This window comes from Canis aureus, chromosome Y (genome assembly GCF_053574225.1).
Source record: "Canis aureus isolate CA01 chromosome Y, VMU_Caureus_v.1.0, whole genome shotgun sequence".
NCBI lineage: Eukaryota > Metazoa > Chordata > Mammalia > Carnivora > Canidae > Canis > Canis aureus.
The window spans coordinates 4208467-4227656 of record NC_135650.1 but is presented as its reverse complement, the minus strand read 5'-3'; positions in this window follow the sequence as shown (position 1 = coordinate 4227656).

The following is a 19190-nucleotide window of genomic DNA, read 5'->3' as shown; positions in this document are numbered from 1 at the left end:
CGTATGACTTCCTCTGTGAGATCTCTCTTCACGTCTTTTGCCCATTTCATGATCGGATTGTTTGTTTCTCTGGTGTCGAGTTTAAGAAGTTCTTCGTAGATCCTGGAAACTAGCCCTTTATCTGATACGTCCTTTGCAAATATCTTCTCCCACTCTGTAGGTTGTCTTTTAGTTTTGTTGATGGTATCCTTTGCTGTGCAAAAGCTTCTTGTCTTGATGAAGTCCCAATAGTTCCTTTTTGCTTTTGTTTCTTTGGCCTTCATGGATGTATCTTGGCAAGAAGTTACTGTGGCCGATTTCCAAAAAGGCGTTTGTTGCCTGTGTTCTCCTCTGGGATTTTGATGGACTCTTGTCTCCCATTTAGATCTTTCATCCATTTTGAGTTATCTCGAAATGTGTATGGTGCAAGAAGAGAGTGGTCTAGTTTCATTCATTCTTCTGCGTGTGGATGTGCAATTTTCCAGGCCACCATTTCCTGAAGAGACTGTCTTGCTTCCAGTGGATAGTCTTTCCTCCTTTATCGACTATTAGGTGACCATGAAGTTCAGGGGCCACTTCTGGGTTCTCTATTGTGTTCCACTGATCGACGTGTCTGTTTTTGTGCCAGTACCACACTGTCTCGATGACCGCAGCTTTGTAGTACCACCTGAAATCTGGCATTGTGGTGATGCCCCCAGATGTGGTTTTCTTTTCTAAAATTCCCCTGGCTATTCGCGGTCTTTTCTGATTCCATACAGATCTTAAAATAACTTGTTCTAACTCTCTCAAGAGAGTCCATGGTATTTTGATAGGGAGCGCATTAAACGTGTAAATGGCCCTGGGTAACACGGACACTTTCAAAAGTTTAATTCTGCCAATCCATGGGCGTGGAATACGTTTCCATCTCTTTGTGTCTTCCTCGAGAGCTTTCTGAAGTGCTCTATAGCTTTTAGGGTATAGCTCCTTTGCCTCTTCGGTTAGGTTTATTCCTAGGTATCTTACGCTTCTGGGTGCAGTTGTCAAATGGATTGGCGCCCTAATTTTCTTTCTTCAGTCTCATTGTCAGTGTATGGAAATGCCACTGATTTCTGGCATTGTTCTTGTATCCTGCCATGCTACCAACTGCCGAATGAGTTCTAGAAATCTTGGGGTGGATGCTTCTGGGTTTTCTGCGTAGACTGTCATGTCATTCGGCGAAGAGGGACAGTTTGACTGCTTCTTTGCCAATTTCATGGCCTTAAAGTTCTCTTCGTCGCCTGATTGCTGAGGCTAGAACTTCCAGGACTCTTGTGGAATAGCAGTGGTGAGTGTGGACCTCCCTGTCTTGTTCCTGATCTTAGGGGAAAGGCTCCCAGTGCTTCCGCATTGAGAATATTTGCTGTGGGCTTTTCGTAGCTGGCTTTGAAGATGTTGAGGAATGATCCCTCTATCCCTACACTCTGAAGAGTTTTAACATGAATGGATGCTGTGTTTTCTTAAATGCTTTCTCTGCGTCTAACGAGAGGATCATGCGGTTCTTGTTTCGTCTGTTGCTGATATGATGAATCACATTGATTTTTTATTTTTATTTTTTTATATATATTTTTTTACGTGTTGCACCAGCCTTGTGTCCCAGGGATGAATCCTATTTGCTCATGGTGAACAGTTAGTTTTCTTAATGTACTGTTGGATCCTATTGGACAGTGTCTTGTTGAGAACTTTTGCATCCATGTTCATCAGGGATATTGGTCTCTAATTCTCATTTTCGGTGGGGTCTTGGTCTGGTTTTAGAACTAAAGTGATGCTGGCCTCAAGAACGAATTTGGAAGTACTCCATCTCTTCCTGTCTTTCGAAACAGAGGTAGTAGAATAGGTATGGTTTCTTCTTTAAGGTTGATAGAATTCCCTTGGGAAGCCATCTCGCCCTGGACTTGTGTGTCTTGGGAGGTTTCTGGTGACTGCTTCAAATTCCTCCCTGGTTTTCGGCCCGTTCAGGTTTTCTATTTCTTCCCCTTTCCAATTTTGGTAGTCTGTGGCCTTCCAGGAATGCGTCCGCTTCCTCTAGATCGCCTAACTTATTGGCGTATAGCTCTTCCTACTATGTTTATCATTTTATTATTTATTTTTTTAATAATAAATTTATTTATTTATTGGTGTTCCATTTACCAACATACAGAATAACACATGCCAGTGCTCATCACGTGAAGTGTCCCAGTCAGTGCACGAAACCCACCTAACCCACCCCCGCCCTCCTCCCCTTCCACCACCCCTTGTTCGTTTCCCAGTGTTAGGAGTCTTTACGTTCTGTCTCCCGTTCTGATATTTCCCACACATTTCTCCTCCCTTCCCTTAGAATCCCTTTCACTATTATTTATATTCCCCAAACGAATGAGAACATTCACTGTTTGTCCTTCTCCGATTGACTCACTTCACTCAGCGTAATACCCTCCAGTTCCATCCACGTGGAAGCAAATGCTGGGTATCTGTCGTTTCTAATGCCTGAGTAATATTCCATTGTGTACGTGAACCTCATCTATCTTCTTTAGCCATTCATCTTTCGATGGAATCCGAGGCTCCTTCCACAGTTTGGCTATTGTGGACATTGCTGCTAGAAGCATCGGGGTGCAGGTGTCCCGCCATTTCAATGCATCTGAAACTCTGTTGTCAATCCTCAGCAGTGCAATTGCTGGGTCGTAGACCAGGTCTATCTGTAACTCTTCTAGGATCCTCCACACAGTTTTCCAGAGTGGCCGCACCCGTTCACATTCCCACCAACAGTGTAAGAGGGTTCCCTTTTCTCCGCATCCTCTCCAACATTTGTGGTCTCCTGCCTTGTTTATTTTCCACATTCTCACTGGTGTGAGTTGGTATGTCATTGAGGTTTTGATTTGTATTTCCCTGATGGCAAGTGATGCAGAGCATTTTCTCATGTGCATGTTGGCCATGCGTATGACTTCCTCTGTGAAATCTCTCTTCACGACTTTTGCCCACTTCATGATCGGATTGTTTGTTTCTCTGGTGTCGAGTTTAAGAAGTTCTTCGTAGATCCTGGAAACTAGCCCTTTATCTGATACGTCATTTGCAAATATCTTCTCCCACTGTGTATGTTGTGTTTTAGTTTTGTTGATGGTATCCTTTGCTGTGCAAAAGCTTCTTGTCTTGATGAAGTCCCAATACTTCCTTTTTGCTTTTGTTTCTTTGGCCTTCATGGATGTATCTTGGCACGAAGTTTCTCTGGCCGATTTCCAAAAAGGCGTTTGTTGCCTGTGTTCTCCTCTGGGATTTTGATGGACTCTTGTTTCCCATTTAGATCTTTCATCCATTTTGAGTTATCTCGAAATGTGTATGGTGCAAGAAGAGAGTGGTCTAGTTTCATTCATTCTTCTGACTGTGGATGTGCAATTTTCCAGGCCACCATTTCCTGAAGAGACTGTCTTGCTTCCAGTGGATAGTCTTTCCTCCTTTATCGACTATTAGGTGACCATGAAGTTCAGGGGCCACTTCTGGGTTCTCTATTGTGTTCCACTGATCGACGTGTCTGTTTTTGTGCCAGTACCACACTGTCTCGATGACCGCAGCTTTGTAGTACCACCTGAAATCTGGCATTGTGGTGATGCCCCCAGATGTGGTTTTCTTTTCTAAAATTCCCCTGGCTATTCGCGGTCTTTTCTGATTCCATACAGATCTTAAAATAACTTGTTCTAACTCTCTCAAGAGAGTCCATGGTATTTTGATAGGGAGCGCATTAAACGTGTAAATGGCCCTGGGTAACACGGACACTTTCAAAAGGTTAATTCTGCCAATCCATGAGCGTGGAATACGTTTCCATCTCTTTGTGTCCTCCTCGATAGCTTTCTGAAGTGCTCTATAGCCTTTAGGGTATAGCTCCTTTGCCTCTTCGGTTAGGTTTATTCCTAGGTATGTTACGCTTCTGGGTGCAGTTGTCAAATGGATTGGCGCCTTAATTTCTCTTTCTTCAGTCTCATTGTCAGTGTATGGAAATGCCACTGATTTCTGGCATTGATCTTGTACCCTGCCATGCTACCAACTGCCGTATGAGTTCTAGCAATCTTGGGGTGGATGCTTCTGGGTTTTCTGCGTAGACTGTCATGTCATTCGGCGAAGAGGGAGAGTTTGACTGCTTCTTTGCCAATTTGATGGCCTTCAAGGTCTCTTCGTCGCCTGATTGCTGAGGCTAGAACTTCCAGGACTCTTGTGGAATAGCAGTGGTGAGTGTGGACCTCCCTGTCTTGTTCCTGATCTTAGGGGAAATGCTCCCAGTGCTTCCGAATTGAGAATATTTGCTGTGGGCTTTTCTTACCTGGCTTTGAAGATGTTGAGGAATGATCCCTCTATCCCTACACTCTGAAGAGTTTTATCATGAATGGATGCTGTGTTTTCTTAAATGCTTTCTCTGCGTCTAACGAGAAGATCATGCGGTTCTTGTTTCGTCTGTTGCTGATATGATGAATCACATTGATTTTTTATTTTTATTTTTTTATATACATTTTTTTACGTGCTGCACCAGCCTTGTGTCCCAGGGATGAATCCTATTTGCTAATGGTGAACAGTTAGTTTTCTTAATGTACTGTTGGGTCCTATTGGCCAGTGTCTTGTTGAGAACTTTTGCATCCATGTTCATCAGGGATATAGGTCTCTAATTCTCCTTTTCGGTGGGGTCTTTTTCTGGTTTTAGAGATAAAGTGATGCTGGCCTCAAGAACGAATTTGGAAGTACTCCCTCTCTTCCTGTCTTTCGAAACAGATGTAGTAGAATAGGTATGGTTTCTTCTTTAAAGGTTTGATAGAATTCCCCTGGGAAGCCATCTGGCCCTGGACTTGCGTTTCTTGGGAGGTTTCTGATGACTGCTCAAATTCCTCCCTGGTTTTCGGCCCGTTCGGGTTTTCTGTTTCTTCCCCTTTCCAATTTTGGTAGTCTGTGGCCTTCCAGGAATGCGTCCGCTTCCTCTAGATCGCCTAACTTATTGGCGTATAGCTCTTCCTACTATGTTTATCATTTTATTATTTATTTTTTTAATAATAAATTTATTTATTTATTGGTGTTCCATTTACCAACATACGGAATAACACATGCCAGTGCTCATCCCGTGAAGTGTCCCTGTCAGTGCCCGTCACCCACTCACCCCACCCCCGCCCTCCTCCCCTTCTACCACCCCTTGTTCGTTTCCCAGAGTTAGGAGTCTTTACGTTCTGTCTCCCGTTCTGATATTTCCCACACATTTCTCCTCCCTTCCCTTAGAATCCCTTTCACTATTATTTATATTCCTCAAACGAATGAGAATATACACTGTTTGTCCTTCTCCGATTGACTCACTTCACTCAGCGTAATACCCTCCAGTTCCATCCACGTGGAAGCAAATGCTGGGTATCTGTCGTTTCTAATGCCTGAGTAATATTCCATTGTGTACGTGAACCTCATCTATCTTCTTTAGCCATTCATCTTTCGATGGAAACCGAGGCTCCTTCCACAGTTTGGCTATTGTGGACATTGCTGCTAGAAATATCGGGGTGCAGCTGTCCCGCCATTTCAATGCATCTGAAACTCTGGGGTCATTCCCCAGCAGTGCAATTGCTGGGTCGTAGACCAGGTCTATCTGTAACTCTTCTAGGATCCTCCACACAGTTTTCCAGAGTGGCTGCACCAGTTCACATTCCCACCAACAGGATAAGAGGGTTCCCTTTTCTCCGCATCCTCTCCAACATTTGTGGTCTCCTGCCTTGTTTATTTTCCACATTCTCACTGGTGTGAGGTGGTATGTCATTGAGGTTTTGATTTGTATTTCCCTGATGGCAAGTGATGCAGAGCATTTTCTCATGTGCATGTTGCCATGCGTATGACTTCCTCTGTGAGATCTCTCTTCACGTCTTTTGCCCATTTCATGATCGGATTGTTTGTTTCTCTGGTGTCGAGTTTAAGAAGTTCTTCGTAGATCCTGGAAACTAGCCCTTTATCTGATACGTCCTTTGCAAATATCTTCTCCCACTGTGTAGGTTGTCTTTTAGTTTTGTTGATGGTATCCTTTGCTGTGCAAAAGCTTCTTGTCTTGATGAAGTCCCAATAGTTCCTTTTTGCTTTTGTTTCTTTGGCCTTCATGGATGTATCTTGGCAAGAAGTTACTGTGGCCGATTTCCAAAAAGGCGTTTGTTGCCTGTGTTCTCCTCTGGGATTTTGATGGACTCTTGTCTCCCATTTAGATCTTTCATCCATTTTGAGTTATCTCGAAATGTGTATGGTGCAAGAAGAGAGTGGTCTAGTTTCATTCATTCTTCTGCGTGTGGATGTGCAATTTTCCAGGCCACCATTTCCTGAAGAGACTGTCTTGCTTCCAGTGGATAGTCTTTCCTCCTTTATCGACTATTAGGTGACCATGAAGTTCAGGGGCCACTTCTGGGTTCTCTATTGTGTTCCACTGATCGACGTGTCTGTTTTTGTGCCAGTACCACACTGTCTCGATGACCGCAGCTTTGTAGTACCACCTGAAATCTGGCATTGTGGTGATGCCCCCAGATGTGGTTTTCTTTTCTAAAATTCCCCTGGCTATTCGCGGTCTTTTCTGATTCCATACAGATCTTAAAATAACTTGTTCTAACTCTCTCAAGAGAGTCCATGGTATTTTGATAGGGAGCGCATTAAACGTGTAAATGGCCCTGGGTAACACGGACACTTTCAAAAGGTTAATTCTGCCAATCCATGAGCGTGGAATACGTTTCCATCTCTTTGTGTCCTCCTCGATAGCTTTCTGAAGTGCTCTATAGCTTTTAGGGTATAGCTCCTTTGCCTCTTCGGTTAGGTTTATTCCTAGGTATCTTACGCTTCTGGGTGCAGTTGTCAAATGGATTGGCGCCTTAATTTCTCTTTCTTCAGTCTCATTGTCAGTGTATGGAAATGCCACTGATTTCTGGCATTGACCTTGTATCCTGCCATGCTAGCAACTGCCGTTTGAGTTCTAGCAATCTTGGGGTGGATGCTTCTGGGTTTTCTGCGTAGACTGTCATGTCATTCGGCGAAGAGGGAGAGTTTGACTGCTTCTTTGCCAATTTGATGGCCTTCAAGGTCTCTTCGTCGCCTGATTGCTGAGGCTAGAACTTCCAGGACTCTTGTGGAATAGCAGTGGTGAGTGTGGACCTCCCTGTCTTGTTCCTGATCTTAGGGGAAAGGCTCCCAGTGCTTCCGCATTGAGAATATTTGCTGTGGGCTTTTCGTACCTGGCTTTGAAGATGTTGAGGAATGATCCCTCTATCCCTACATTCTGAAGAGTTTTATCATGAATGGATGCTGTGTTTTCTTACATGCTTTCTCTGCGTCTAACGAGAGGATCATGCGGTTCTTGTTTCGTCTGTTGCTGATATGATGAATCACATTGATTTTTTATTTTTATTTTTTTATATACATTTTTTTACGTGTTGCACCAGCCTTGTGTCCCAGGGATGAATCCTATTTGCTAATGGTGAACAGTTAGTTTTCTTAATGTACTGTTGGGTCCTTTTGGCCAGTGTCTTGTTGAGAACTTTTGCATCCATGTTCATCAGGGATATAGGTCTCTAATTCTCCTTTTCGGTGGGGTCTTTTTCTGGTTTTAGAGATAAAGTGATGCTGGCCTCAAGAACGAATTTGGAAATACTCCCTCTCTTCCTGTCTTTCGAAACAGATGTAGTAGAATAGGTATGGTTTCTTCTTTAAAGGTTTGATAGAATTCCCCTGGGAAGCCATCTGGCCCTGGACTTGCGTTTCTTGGGAGGTTTCTGATGACTGCTCAAATTCCTCCCTGGTTTTCGGCCCGTTCGGGTTTTCTATTTCTTCCCCTTTCCAATTTTGGTAGTCTGTGGCCTTCCAGGAATGCGTCCGCTTCCTCTAGATCGCCTAACTTATTGGCGTATAGCTCTTCCTACTATGTTTATCATTTTATTATTTATTTTTTTAATAATAAATTTATTTATTTATTGGTGTTCCATTTACCAACATACAGAATAACACATGCCAGTGCTCATCCCGTGAAGTGTCCCTGTCAGTGCCCGTCACCCACTCACCCCACCCCCGCCCTCCTCCCCTTCCACAACCCCTTGTTCGTTTCCCAGAGTTAGGAGTCTTTACGTTCTGTCTCCCGTTCTGATATTTCCCACACATTTCTCCTCCCTTCCCTTAGAATCCCTTTCACTATTATTTATATTCCCCAAACGAATGAGAATATACACTGTTTGTCCTTCTCCGATTGACTCACTTCACTCAGCGTAATACCCTCCAGTTCCATCCACGTGGAAGCAAATGCTGGGTATCTGTCGTTTCTAATGCCTGAGTAATATTCCATTATATTCCATTGTGTACGTGAACCTCATCTATCTTCTTTAGCCATTCATCTTTCGATGGAAACCGAGGCTCCTTCCACAGTTTGGCTATTGTGGACATTGCTGCTAGAAACATCGGGGTGCAGGTGTCCCGCCATTTCAATGCATCTGAAACTCTGGGGTCATTCCCCAGCAGTGCAATTGCTGGGTCGTAGACCAGGTCTATCTGTAACTCTTCTAGGATCCTCCACACAGTTTTCCAGAGTGGCTGCACCAGTTCACATTCCCACCAACAGGATAAGAGGGTTCCCTTTTCTCCGCATCCTCTCCAACATTTGTGGTCTCCTGCCTTGTTTATTTTCCACATTCTCACTGGTGTGAGGTGGTATGTCATTGAGGTTTTGATTTGTATTTCCCTGATGGCAAGTGATGCAGAGCATTTTCTCCTGTGCATGTTGGCCATGCGTATGACTTCCTCTGTGAGATCTCTCTTCACGTCTTTTGCCCATTTCATGATCGGATTGTTTGTTTCTCTGGTGTCGAGTTTAAGAAGTTCTTCGTAGATCCTGGAAACTAGCCCTTTATCTGATACGTCCTTTGCAAATATCTTCTCCCACTGTGTAGGTTGTCTTTTAGTTTTGTTGATGGTATCCTTTGCTGTGCAAAAGCTTCTTGTCTTGATGAAGTCCCAATAGTTCCTTTTTGCTTTTGTTTCTTTGGCCTTCATGGATGTATCTTGGCAAGAAGTTACTGTGGCCGATTTCCAAAAAGGCGTTTGTTGCCTGTGTTCTCCTCTGGGATTTTGATGGACTCTTGTCTCCCATTTAGATCTTTCATCCATTTTGATTTATCTCGAAATGTGTATGCTGCAAGAAGAGAGTGGTCTAGTTTCATTCATTCTTCTGCGTGTGGATGTGCAATTTTCCAGGCCACCATTTCCTGAAGAGACTGTCTTGCTTCCAGTGGCTAGTCTTTCCTCCTTTATCGAATATTAGGTGACCATGAAGTTCAGGGGCCACTTCTGGGTTCTCTATTGTGTTCACTGATCCATGTGTCTGTTTTTGTGCCAGTACCACACTGTCTCGATGACCGCAGCTTTGTAGTACCACCTGAAATCTGGCATTGTGGTGATGCCCCCAGATATGGTTTACTTTTCTAAGATTACCCTGGCTATTCGCGGTCTTTTCTGATTCCATACAGATCTTAAAATAACTTGTTCTAACTCTCTCAAGAGAGTCCATGGTATTTTGATAGGGAGCGCATTAAACGTGTAAATGGCCCTGGGTAACACGGACACTTTCAAAAGGTTAATTCTGCCAATCCATGAGCGTGGAATACGTTTCCATCTCTTTGTGTCTTCCTCGATAGCTTTCAGAAGTGCTCTATAGCTTTTAGGGTATAGCTCCTTTGCCTCTTCGGTTAGGTTTATTCCTAGGTATCTTACGCTTCTGGGTGCAGTTGTCAAATGGATTGGCGCCTTAATTTCTCTTTCTTCAGTCTCATTGTCAGTGTATGGAAATGCCACTGATTTCTGGCATTGATCTTGGATCCTGCCATGCTACCAACTGCCGTATGAGTTCTAGCAATTTGGGGTGGATGCTTCTGGGTTTTCTGCGTAGACTGTCATGTCATTCGGCGAAGAGGGAGAGTTTGACTGCTTCTTGGCCAATTTGATGGCCTTCAAGGTCTCTACGTCGCCTGATTGCTGAGACTGGAACTTCCAGGACTCTTGTGGAATAGCAGTGGTGAGTGTGGACCTCCCTGTCTTGTTCCTGATCTTAGGGAAAAGGCTCCAAGTGCTTCCGCATTGAGAATATTTGCTGTGGGCTTTTCGTACCTGGCTTTGAAGATGTTGAGGAATGATCCCTCTATCCCTACACTCTGAAGAGTTTTATCAGGAATGGATGCTGTGTTTTCTTATATGCTTTCTCTGCGTCTAACGAGAGGATCATGGGGTTCTTGTTTTGTCTGTTGCTGATATGATGAATCACATTGATTTTTTATTTTTATTTTTCTATATATTTTTTTACGTGTTGAACCAGCCTTGTGTCCCAGGGATGAATCCTATTTGCTCATGGTGAACAGTTAGTTTTCTGAATGTACTGTTGGATCCTATTGGCAAGTGTCTTGTTGAGAACTTTTGCATCCATGTTCATCAGGGATATTGGTCTCTCATTCTCCTTTTCGGTGGGGTCTTGCTCTGGTTTTAGAAATAAAGTGATGCTGGCCTCAAGAACGAATTGGGAAGTACTCCCTCTCTTCCTGTCTTTCGAAACAGATGTAGTAGAATAGGTATGGTTTCTTCTTTAAAGGTTTGATAGAATTCCCCTGGGAAGCCATCTGGCCCTGGACGTGCGTGTCTTGGGAGGTTTCTGATGACTGCTTCAAATTCCTCCCTGGTTTTCGGCCCGTTCGGGTTTTCTATTTCTTCCCCTTTCCAATTTTGGTAGTCTGTGGCCTTCCAGGAATGCGTCCGCTTCCTCTAGATCGCCTAACTTATTGGCGTATAGCTCTTCCTACTATGTTTATCATTTTATTATTTATTTTTTTAATAATAAATTTATTTATTTATTGGTGTTCCATTTACCAACATACAGAATAACACATGCCAGTGCTCATCCCGTGAAGTGTCCCTGTCAGTGCCCGTCACCCACTCACCCCACCCCCGCCCTCCTCCCCTTCCACCACCCCTTGTTCGTTTCCCAAGTTAGGAGTCTTTACGTTCTGTCTCCCGTTCTGATATTTCCCACACATTTCTCCTCCCTTCCCTTAAAATCCCTTTCACTATTATTTATATTCCCCAAAAATGAGAACATACACTGTTTGTCCTTCTCCGATTGACTCACTTCACTCAGCGTAATACCCTCCAGTTCCATCCACGTGGAAGCAAATGCTGGGTATCTGTCGTTTCTAATGCCTGAGTAATATTCCATTGTGTACGTGAACCTCATCTATCTTCTTTAGCCATTCATCTTTCGATGGAAACCGAGGCTCCTTCCACAGTTTGGCTATTGTGGACATTGCTGCTAGAAACATCGGGGTGCAGGTGTCCCGCCATTTCAATGCATCTGAAACTCTGGGGTCAATCCCCAGCAGTGCAATTGCTGGGTCGTAGACCAGGTCTATCTGTAACTCTTCTAGGATCCTCCACACAGTTTTCCAGAGTGGCTGCACCAGTTCACATTCCCACCAACAGGATAAGAGGGTTCCCTTTTCTCCGCATCCTCTCCAACATTTGTGGTCTCCTGCCTTGTTTATTTTCCACATTCTCACTGGTGTGAGGTGGTATGTCATTGAGGTTTTGATTTGTATTTCCCTGATGGCAAGTGATGCAGAGCATTTTCTCCTGTGCATGTTGGCCATGCGTATGACTTCCTCTGTGAGATCTCTCTTCACGTCTTTTGCCCATTTCAGGATCGGATTGTTTGTTTCTCTGGTGTCGAGTTTAAGAAGTTCTTCGTAGATCCTGGAAACTAGCCCTTTATCTGATACGTCCTTTGCAAATATCTTCTCCCACTGTGTAGGTTGTCTTTTAGTTTTGTTGATGGTATCCTTTGCTGTGCAAAAGCTTCTTGTCTTGATGAAGTCCCAATAGTTCCTTTTTGCTTTTGTTTCTTTGGCCTTCATGGATGTATCTTGGCAAGAAGTTACTGTGGCCGATTTCCAAAAAGGCGTTTGTTGCCTGTGTTCTCCTCTGGGATTTTGATGGACTCTTGTCTCCCATTTAGATCTTTCATCCATTTTGAGTTATCTCGAAATGTGTATGGTGCAAGAAGAGAGTGGTCTAGTTTCATTCATTCTTCTGCGTGTGGATGTGCAATTTTCCAGGCCACCATTTCCTGAAGAGACTGTCTTGCTTCCAGTGGATAGTCTTTCCTCCTTTATCGACTATTAGGTGACCATGAAGTTCAGGGGCCACTTCTGGGTTCTCTATTGTGTTCCACTGATCGACGTGTCTGTTTTTGTGCCAGTACCACACTGTCTCGATGACCGCAGCTTTGTAGTACCACCTGAAATCTGGCATTGTGGTGATGCCCCCAGATGTGGTTTTCTTTTCTAAAATTCCCCTGGCTATTCGCGGTCTTTTCTGATTCCATACAGATCTTAAAATAACTTGTTCTAACTCTCTCAAGAGAGTCCATGGTATTTTGATAGGGAGCGCATTAAACGTGTAAATGGCCCTGGGTAACACGGACACTTTCAAAAGGTTAATTCTGCCAATCCATGAGCTAGGAATACGTTTCCATCTCTTTGTGTCTTCCTCGATAGCTTTCTGAAGTGCTCTATAGCTTTTAGGGTATAGCTCCTTTGCCTCTTCGGTTAGGTTTATTCCTAGGTATCTTACGCTTCTGGGTGCAGTTGTCAAATGGATTGGCGCCTTAATTTCTCTTTCTTCAGTCTCATTGTCAGTGTATGGAAATGCCACTGATTTCTGGCATTGACCTTGTATCCTGCCATGCTACCAACTGCCGTATGAGTTCTAGCAATCTTGGGGTGGATGCTTCTGGGTATTCTGCGTAGACTGTCATGTCATTCGGCGAAGAGGGAGAGTTTGACTGCTTCTTTGCCAATTTGATGGCCTTCAAGGTCTCTTCGTCGCCTGATTGCTGAGGCTAGAACTTCCAGGACTCTTGTGGAATAGCAGTGGTGAGTGTGGACCTCCCTGTCTTGTTCCTGATCTTAGGGGAAAGGCTCCCAGTGCTTCCGCATTGAGAATATTTGCTGTGGGCTTTTCGTAGCTGGCTTTGAAGATGTTGAGGAATGATCCCTCTATCCCTACACTCTGAAGAGTTTTATCAGGAATGGATGCTGTGTTTTCTTAAATGCTTTCTCTGCGTCTAACGAGAGGATCATCAAGAACAGAGGTTCTTGTTTCGTCTGTTGCTGATATGATGAATCACATTGATTTTTTATTTTTATTTTTTTATATATATTTTTTTACGTGTTGAACCAGCCTTGTGTCCCAGGGATGAATCCTATTTGCTCATGGTGAACAGTTAGTTTTCTTAATGTACTGTTGGATCCTATTGGCCAGTGTCTTGTTGAGAACTTTTGCATCCATGTTCATCAGGGATATTGGTCTCTATTTCTCCTTTTTCGGTGGGGTCTTGGTCTGGTTTTAGAAATAAAGTGATGCTGGCCTCAAGAACGAATTTGGAAGTACTCCCTCTCTTCCTGTCTTTCGAAACAGATGTAGTAGAATAGGTATGGTTTCTTCTTGAAAGGTTTGATAGAATTCCCCTGGGAAGCCATCTGGCCCTGGACTTGCGTGTCTTGGGAGGTTTCTGATGACTGCTTCAAATTCCTCCCTGGTATTCGGCCCGTTCGGGTTTTCTATTTCTTCCCCTTTCCAATTTTGGTAGTCTGTGGCCTTCCAGGAATGCGTCCGCTTCCTCTAGATCGCCTAACTTATTGGCGTATAGCTCTTCCTACTATGTTTATCATTTTATTATTTATTTTTTTAATAATAAATTTATTTATTTATTGGTGTTCCATTTACCAACATACAGAATAACACATGCCAGTGCTCATCCCGTGAAGTGTCCCTGTCAGTGCCCGTCACCCACTCACCCCACCCCGGCCTCCTCCCCTTCCACCACCCCTTATTCCTTTCCCAGAGTTAGGAGTCTTTAAGTTCTGTCTCCCGTTCTGATATTTCCCACACATTTCTCCTCCGTTCGCTTTGAATCCCTTTCCCTAGTATTTATATTCCCCAAACGAATGAGAACATACACTGTTTGTCCTTCTCCGATTGACTCACTTCACTCAGCGTAATACCCTCCAGTTCCATCCACGTGGAAGCAAATGCTGGGTATCTGTCGTTTCTAATGCCTGAGTAATATTCCATTGTGTACGTGAACCTCATCTATCTTCTTTAGCCATTCATCTTTCGATGGAAACCGAGGCTCCTTCCACAGTTTGGCTAATGTGGACATTGCTGCTAGAAACATCGGTGTGCAGGTGTCCCGCCATTTCAATGCATCTGAAACTCTGGGGTCAATCCCCAGCAGTGCAATTGCTGGGTCGTAGACCAGGTCTATCTGTAACTCTTCTAGGATCCTCCACACAGTTTTCCAGAGTGGCTGCACCAGTTCACATTCCCACCTACAGGATAAGAGGGTTCCCTTTTCTCCGCATCCTCTCCAACATTTGTGGTCTCCTGCCTTGTTTATTTGCCACATTCTCACTGGTGTGAGGTGGTATGTCATTGAGGTTTTGATTTGTATTTCCCTGATGGCAAGTGATGCAGAGCATTTTCTCCTGTGCATGTTGGCCATGCGTATGACTTCCTCTGTGAGATCTCTCTTCACGTCTTTTGCCATTTCATGATCGGATTGTTTGTTTCTCTGGTGTCGAGTTTAAGAAGTTCTTCGTAGATCCTGGAAACTAGCCCTTTATCTGATACGTCCTTTGCAAATATCTTCTCCCACTGTGTAGGTTGTCTTTTAGTTTTGTTGATGGTATCCTTTGCTGTGCAAAAGCTTCTTGTCTTGATGAAGTCCCAATAGTTCCTTTTTGCTTTTGTTTCTTTGGCCTTCATGGATGTATCTTGGCAAGAAGTTACTGTGGCCGATTTCCAAAAAGGCGTTTGTTGCCTGTGTTCTCCTCTGGGATTTTGATGGACTCTTGTCTCCCATTTAGATCTTTCATCCATTTTGAGTTATCTCGAAATGTGTATGGTGCAAGAAGAGAGTGGTCTAGTTTCATTCATTCTTCTGCGTGTGGATGTGCAATTTTCCAGGCCACCATTTCCTGAAGAGACTGTCTTGCTTCCAGTGGATAGTCTTTCCTCCTTTCTCGACTATTAGGTGACCATGAAGTTCAGGGGCCACTTCTGGGTTCTCTATTGTGTTCCACTGATCGACGTGTCTGTTTTTGTGCCAGTACCACACTGTCTCGATGACCGCAGCTTTGTAGTACCACCTGAAATCTGGCATTGTGGTGATGCCCCCAGATGTGGTTTTCTTTTCTAAAATTCCCCTGGCTATTCGCGGTCTTTTCTGATTCCATACAGATCTTAAAATAACTTGTTCTAACTCTCTCAAGAGAGTCCATGGTATTTTGATAGGGAGCGCATTAAACGTGTAAATGGCCCTGGGTAACACGGACACTTTCAAAAGGTTAATTCTGCCAATCCATGAGCTAGGAATACGTTTCCATCTCTTTGTGTCTTCCTCGATAGCTTTCTGAAGTGCTCTATAGCTTTTAGGGTATAGCTCCTTTGCCTCTTCGGTTAGGTTTATTCCTAGGTATCTTACGCTTCTGGGTGCAGTTGTCAAATGGATTGGCGCCTTAATTTCTCTTTCTTCAGTCTCATTGTCAGTGTATGGAAATGCCACTGATTTCTGGCATTGACCTTGTATCCTGCCATGCTACCAACTGCCGTATGAGTTCTAGCAATCTTGGGGTGGATGCTTCTGGGTATTCTGCGTAGACTGTCATGTCATTCGGCGAAGAGGGAGAGTTTGACTGCTTCTTTGCCAATTTGATGGCCTTCAAGGTCTCTTCGTCGCCTGATTGCTGAGGCTAGAACTTCCAGGACTCTTGTGGAATAGCAGTGGTGAGTGTGGACCTCCCTGTCTTGTTCCTGATCTTAGGGGAAAGGCTCCCAGTGCTTCCGCATTGAGAATATTTGCTGTGGGCTTTTCGTAGCTGGCTTTGAAGATGTTGAGGAATGATCCCTCTATCCCTACACTCTGAAGAGTTTTATCAGGAATGGATGCTGTGTTTTCTTAAATGCTTTCTCTGCGTCTAACGAGAGGATCATCAAGAACAGAGGTTCTTGTTTCGTCTGTTGCTGATATGATGAATCACATTGATTTTTTATTTTTATTTTTTTATATATATTTTTTTACGTGTTGAACCAGCCTTGTGTCCCAGGGAAGAATCCTATTTGCTCATGGTGAACAGTTAGTTTTCTTAATGTACTGTTGGATCCTATTGGCCAGTGTCTTGTTGAGAACTTTTGCATCCATGTTCATCAGGGATATTGGTCTCTATTTCTCCTTTTTCGGTGGGGTCTTGGTCTGGTTTTAGAAATAAAGTGATGCTGGCCTCAAGAACGAATTTGGAAGTACTCCCTCTCTTCCTGTCTTTCGAAACAGATGTAGTAGAATAGGTATGGTTTCTTCTTGAAAGGTTTGATAGAATTCCCCTGGGAAGCCATCTGGCCCTGGACTTGCGTGTCTTGGGAGGTTTCTGATGACTGCTTCAAATTCCTCCCTGGTATTCAGCCCGTTCGGGTTTTCTATTTCTTCCCCTTTCCAATTTTGGTAGTCTGTGGCCTTCCAGGAATGCGTCCGCTTCCTCTAGATCGCCTAACTTATTGGCGTATAGCTCTTCCTACTATGTTTATCATTTTATTATTTATTTTTTTAAAAATAAATTTATTTATTTATTGGTGTTCCATTTACCAACATACAGAATAACACATGCCAGTGCTCATCCCGTGAAGTGTCCCTGTCAGTGCCCGTCACCCACTCACCCCACCCCGGCCTCCTCCCCTTCCACCACCCCTTATTCGTTTCCCAGAATTAGGAGTCTTTACGTTCTGTCTCCCGTTCTGATATTTCCCACACATTTCTCCTCCGTTCCCTTTGAATCCCTTTCACTAGTATTTATATTCCCCAAACGAATGAGAACATACACTGTTTGTCCTTCTCTTATTGACTCACTTCACTCAGCGTAATACCCTCCAGTTCCATCCACGTGGAAGCAAATGCTGGGTATCTGTCGTTTCTTATGCCTGAGTAATATTCCATTGTGTACGTGAACCTCATCTATCTTCTTTAGCCATTCATCATACGATGGAAACCGAGGCTCCTTCAACAGTTTGGCTAATGTGGACATTGCTGCTAGAAACATCGGGGTGCAGGTGTCCCGCCATTTCAATGCATCTGAAACTCTGGGGTCAATCCCCAGCAGTGCAATTGCTGGGTCGTAGACCAGGTCTATCTGTAACTCTTCTAGGATCCTCCACACAGTTTTCCAGAGTGGCTGCACCAGTTCACATTCCCACCAACAGCATAAGAGGGTTCCCTTTTCTCCGCATCCTCTCCAACATTTGTGGTCTCCTGCCTTGTTTATTTTCCACATTCTCACTGGTGTGAGGTGGTATGTCATTGAGGTTTTGATTTGTATTTCCCTGATGGCAAGTGATGCAGAGCATTTTCTCCTGTGCATGTTGGCCATGCGTATGACTTCCTCTGTGAGATCTCTCTTCACGTCTTTTGCCCATTTCATGATCGGATTGTTTGTTTCTCTGGTGTCGAGTTTAAGAAGTTCTTCGTAGATCCTGGAAACTAGCCCTTTATCTGATACGTCCTTTGCAAATATCTTCTCCCACTGTGTAGGTTGTCTTTTAGTTTTGTTGATGGTATCCTTTGCTGTGCAAAAGCTTCTTGTCTTGATGAAGTCCCAATAGTTCCTTTTTGCTTTTGTTTCTTTGGCCTTCATGGATGTATCTTGGCAAGAAGTTACTGTGGCCGATTTCCAAAAAGGCGTTTGTTGCCTGTGTTCTCCTCTGGGATTTTGATGGACTCTTGTCTCCCATTTAGATCTTTCATCCATTTTGAGTTATCTCGAAATGTGTATGGTGCAAGAAGAGAGTGGTCTAGTTTCATTCATTCTTCTGCGTGTGGATGTGCAAGTTTCCAGGCCACCATTTCCTGAAGAGACTGTCTTGCTTCCAGTGGATAGTCTTTCCTCCTTTATCGACTATTAGGTGACCATGAAGTTCAGGGGCCACTTCTGGGTTCTCTATTGTGTTCCACTGATCGACGTGTCTGTTTTTGTGCCAGTACCACACTGTCTCGATGACCGCAGCTTTGTAGTACCACCTGAAATCTGGCATTGTGGTGATGCCCCCAGATGTGGTTTTCTTTTCTAAAATTCCCCTGGCTATTCGCGGTCTTTTCTGATTCCATACAGATCTTAAAATAACTTGTTCTAACTCTCTCAAGAGAGTCCATGGTATTTTGATAGGGAGCGCATTAAACGTGTAAATGGCCCTGGGTAACACGGACACTTTCAAAAGGTTAATTCTGCCAATCCATGAGCGTGGAATACGTTTCCATCTCTTTGTGTCTTCCTCGATAGCTTTCTGAAGTGCTCTATAGCTTTTAGGGTATAGCTCCTTTGCCTCTTCGGTTAGGTTTATTCCTAGGTATCTTACGCTTCTGGGTGCAGTTGTCAAATGGATTGGCGCCTTAATTTCTCTTTCTTCAGTCTCATTGTCAGTGTATGGAAATGCCACTGATTTCTGGCATTGACCTTGTATCCTGCCATGCTACCAACTGCCGTATGAGTTCTAGCAATCTTGGGGTGGATGCTTCTGGGTTTTCTGCGTAGACTGTCATGTCATTCGGCGAAGAGGGAGAGTTTGACTGCTTCTTGGCCAATTTGATGGCCTTCAAGGTCTCTTCGTCGCCTGATTGCTGAGGCTAGAACTTCCAGGACTCTTGTGGAATAGCAGTGGTGAGTGTGGACCTCCCTGTCTTGTTCCTGATCTTAGGGGAAAGGCTCCCAGTGCTTCCGCATTGAGAATATTTGATGTGGGCTTTTCGTAGCTGGCTTTGAAGATGTTGAGGAATGATCCCTCTATCCCTACACTCTGAAGAGTTTTATCAGGAATGGATGCTGTGTTTTCTTAAATGCTTTCTCTGCGTCTAACGAGAGGATCATGCGGTTCTTGTTTCGTCTGTTGCTGATATGATGAATCACATTGATTTTTTATTTTTATTTTTTTATATATATTTTTTTTACGTGTTGAACCAGCCTTGTGTCCCAGGGATGAATCCTATTTGCTCATGGTGAACAGTTAGTTTTCTTAATGTACTGTTGGATCCTATTGGCCAGTGTCTTGTTGAGAACTTTTGCATCCATGTTCATCAGGGATATTGGTCTCTATTTCTCCTTTTTCGGTGGGGT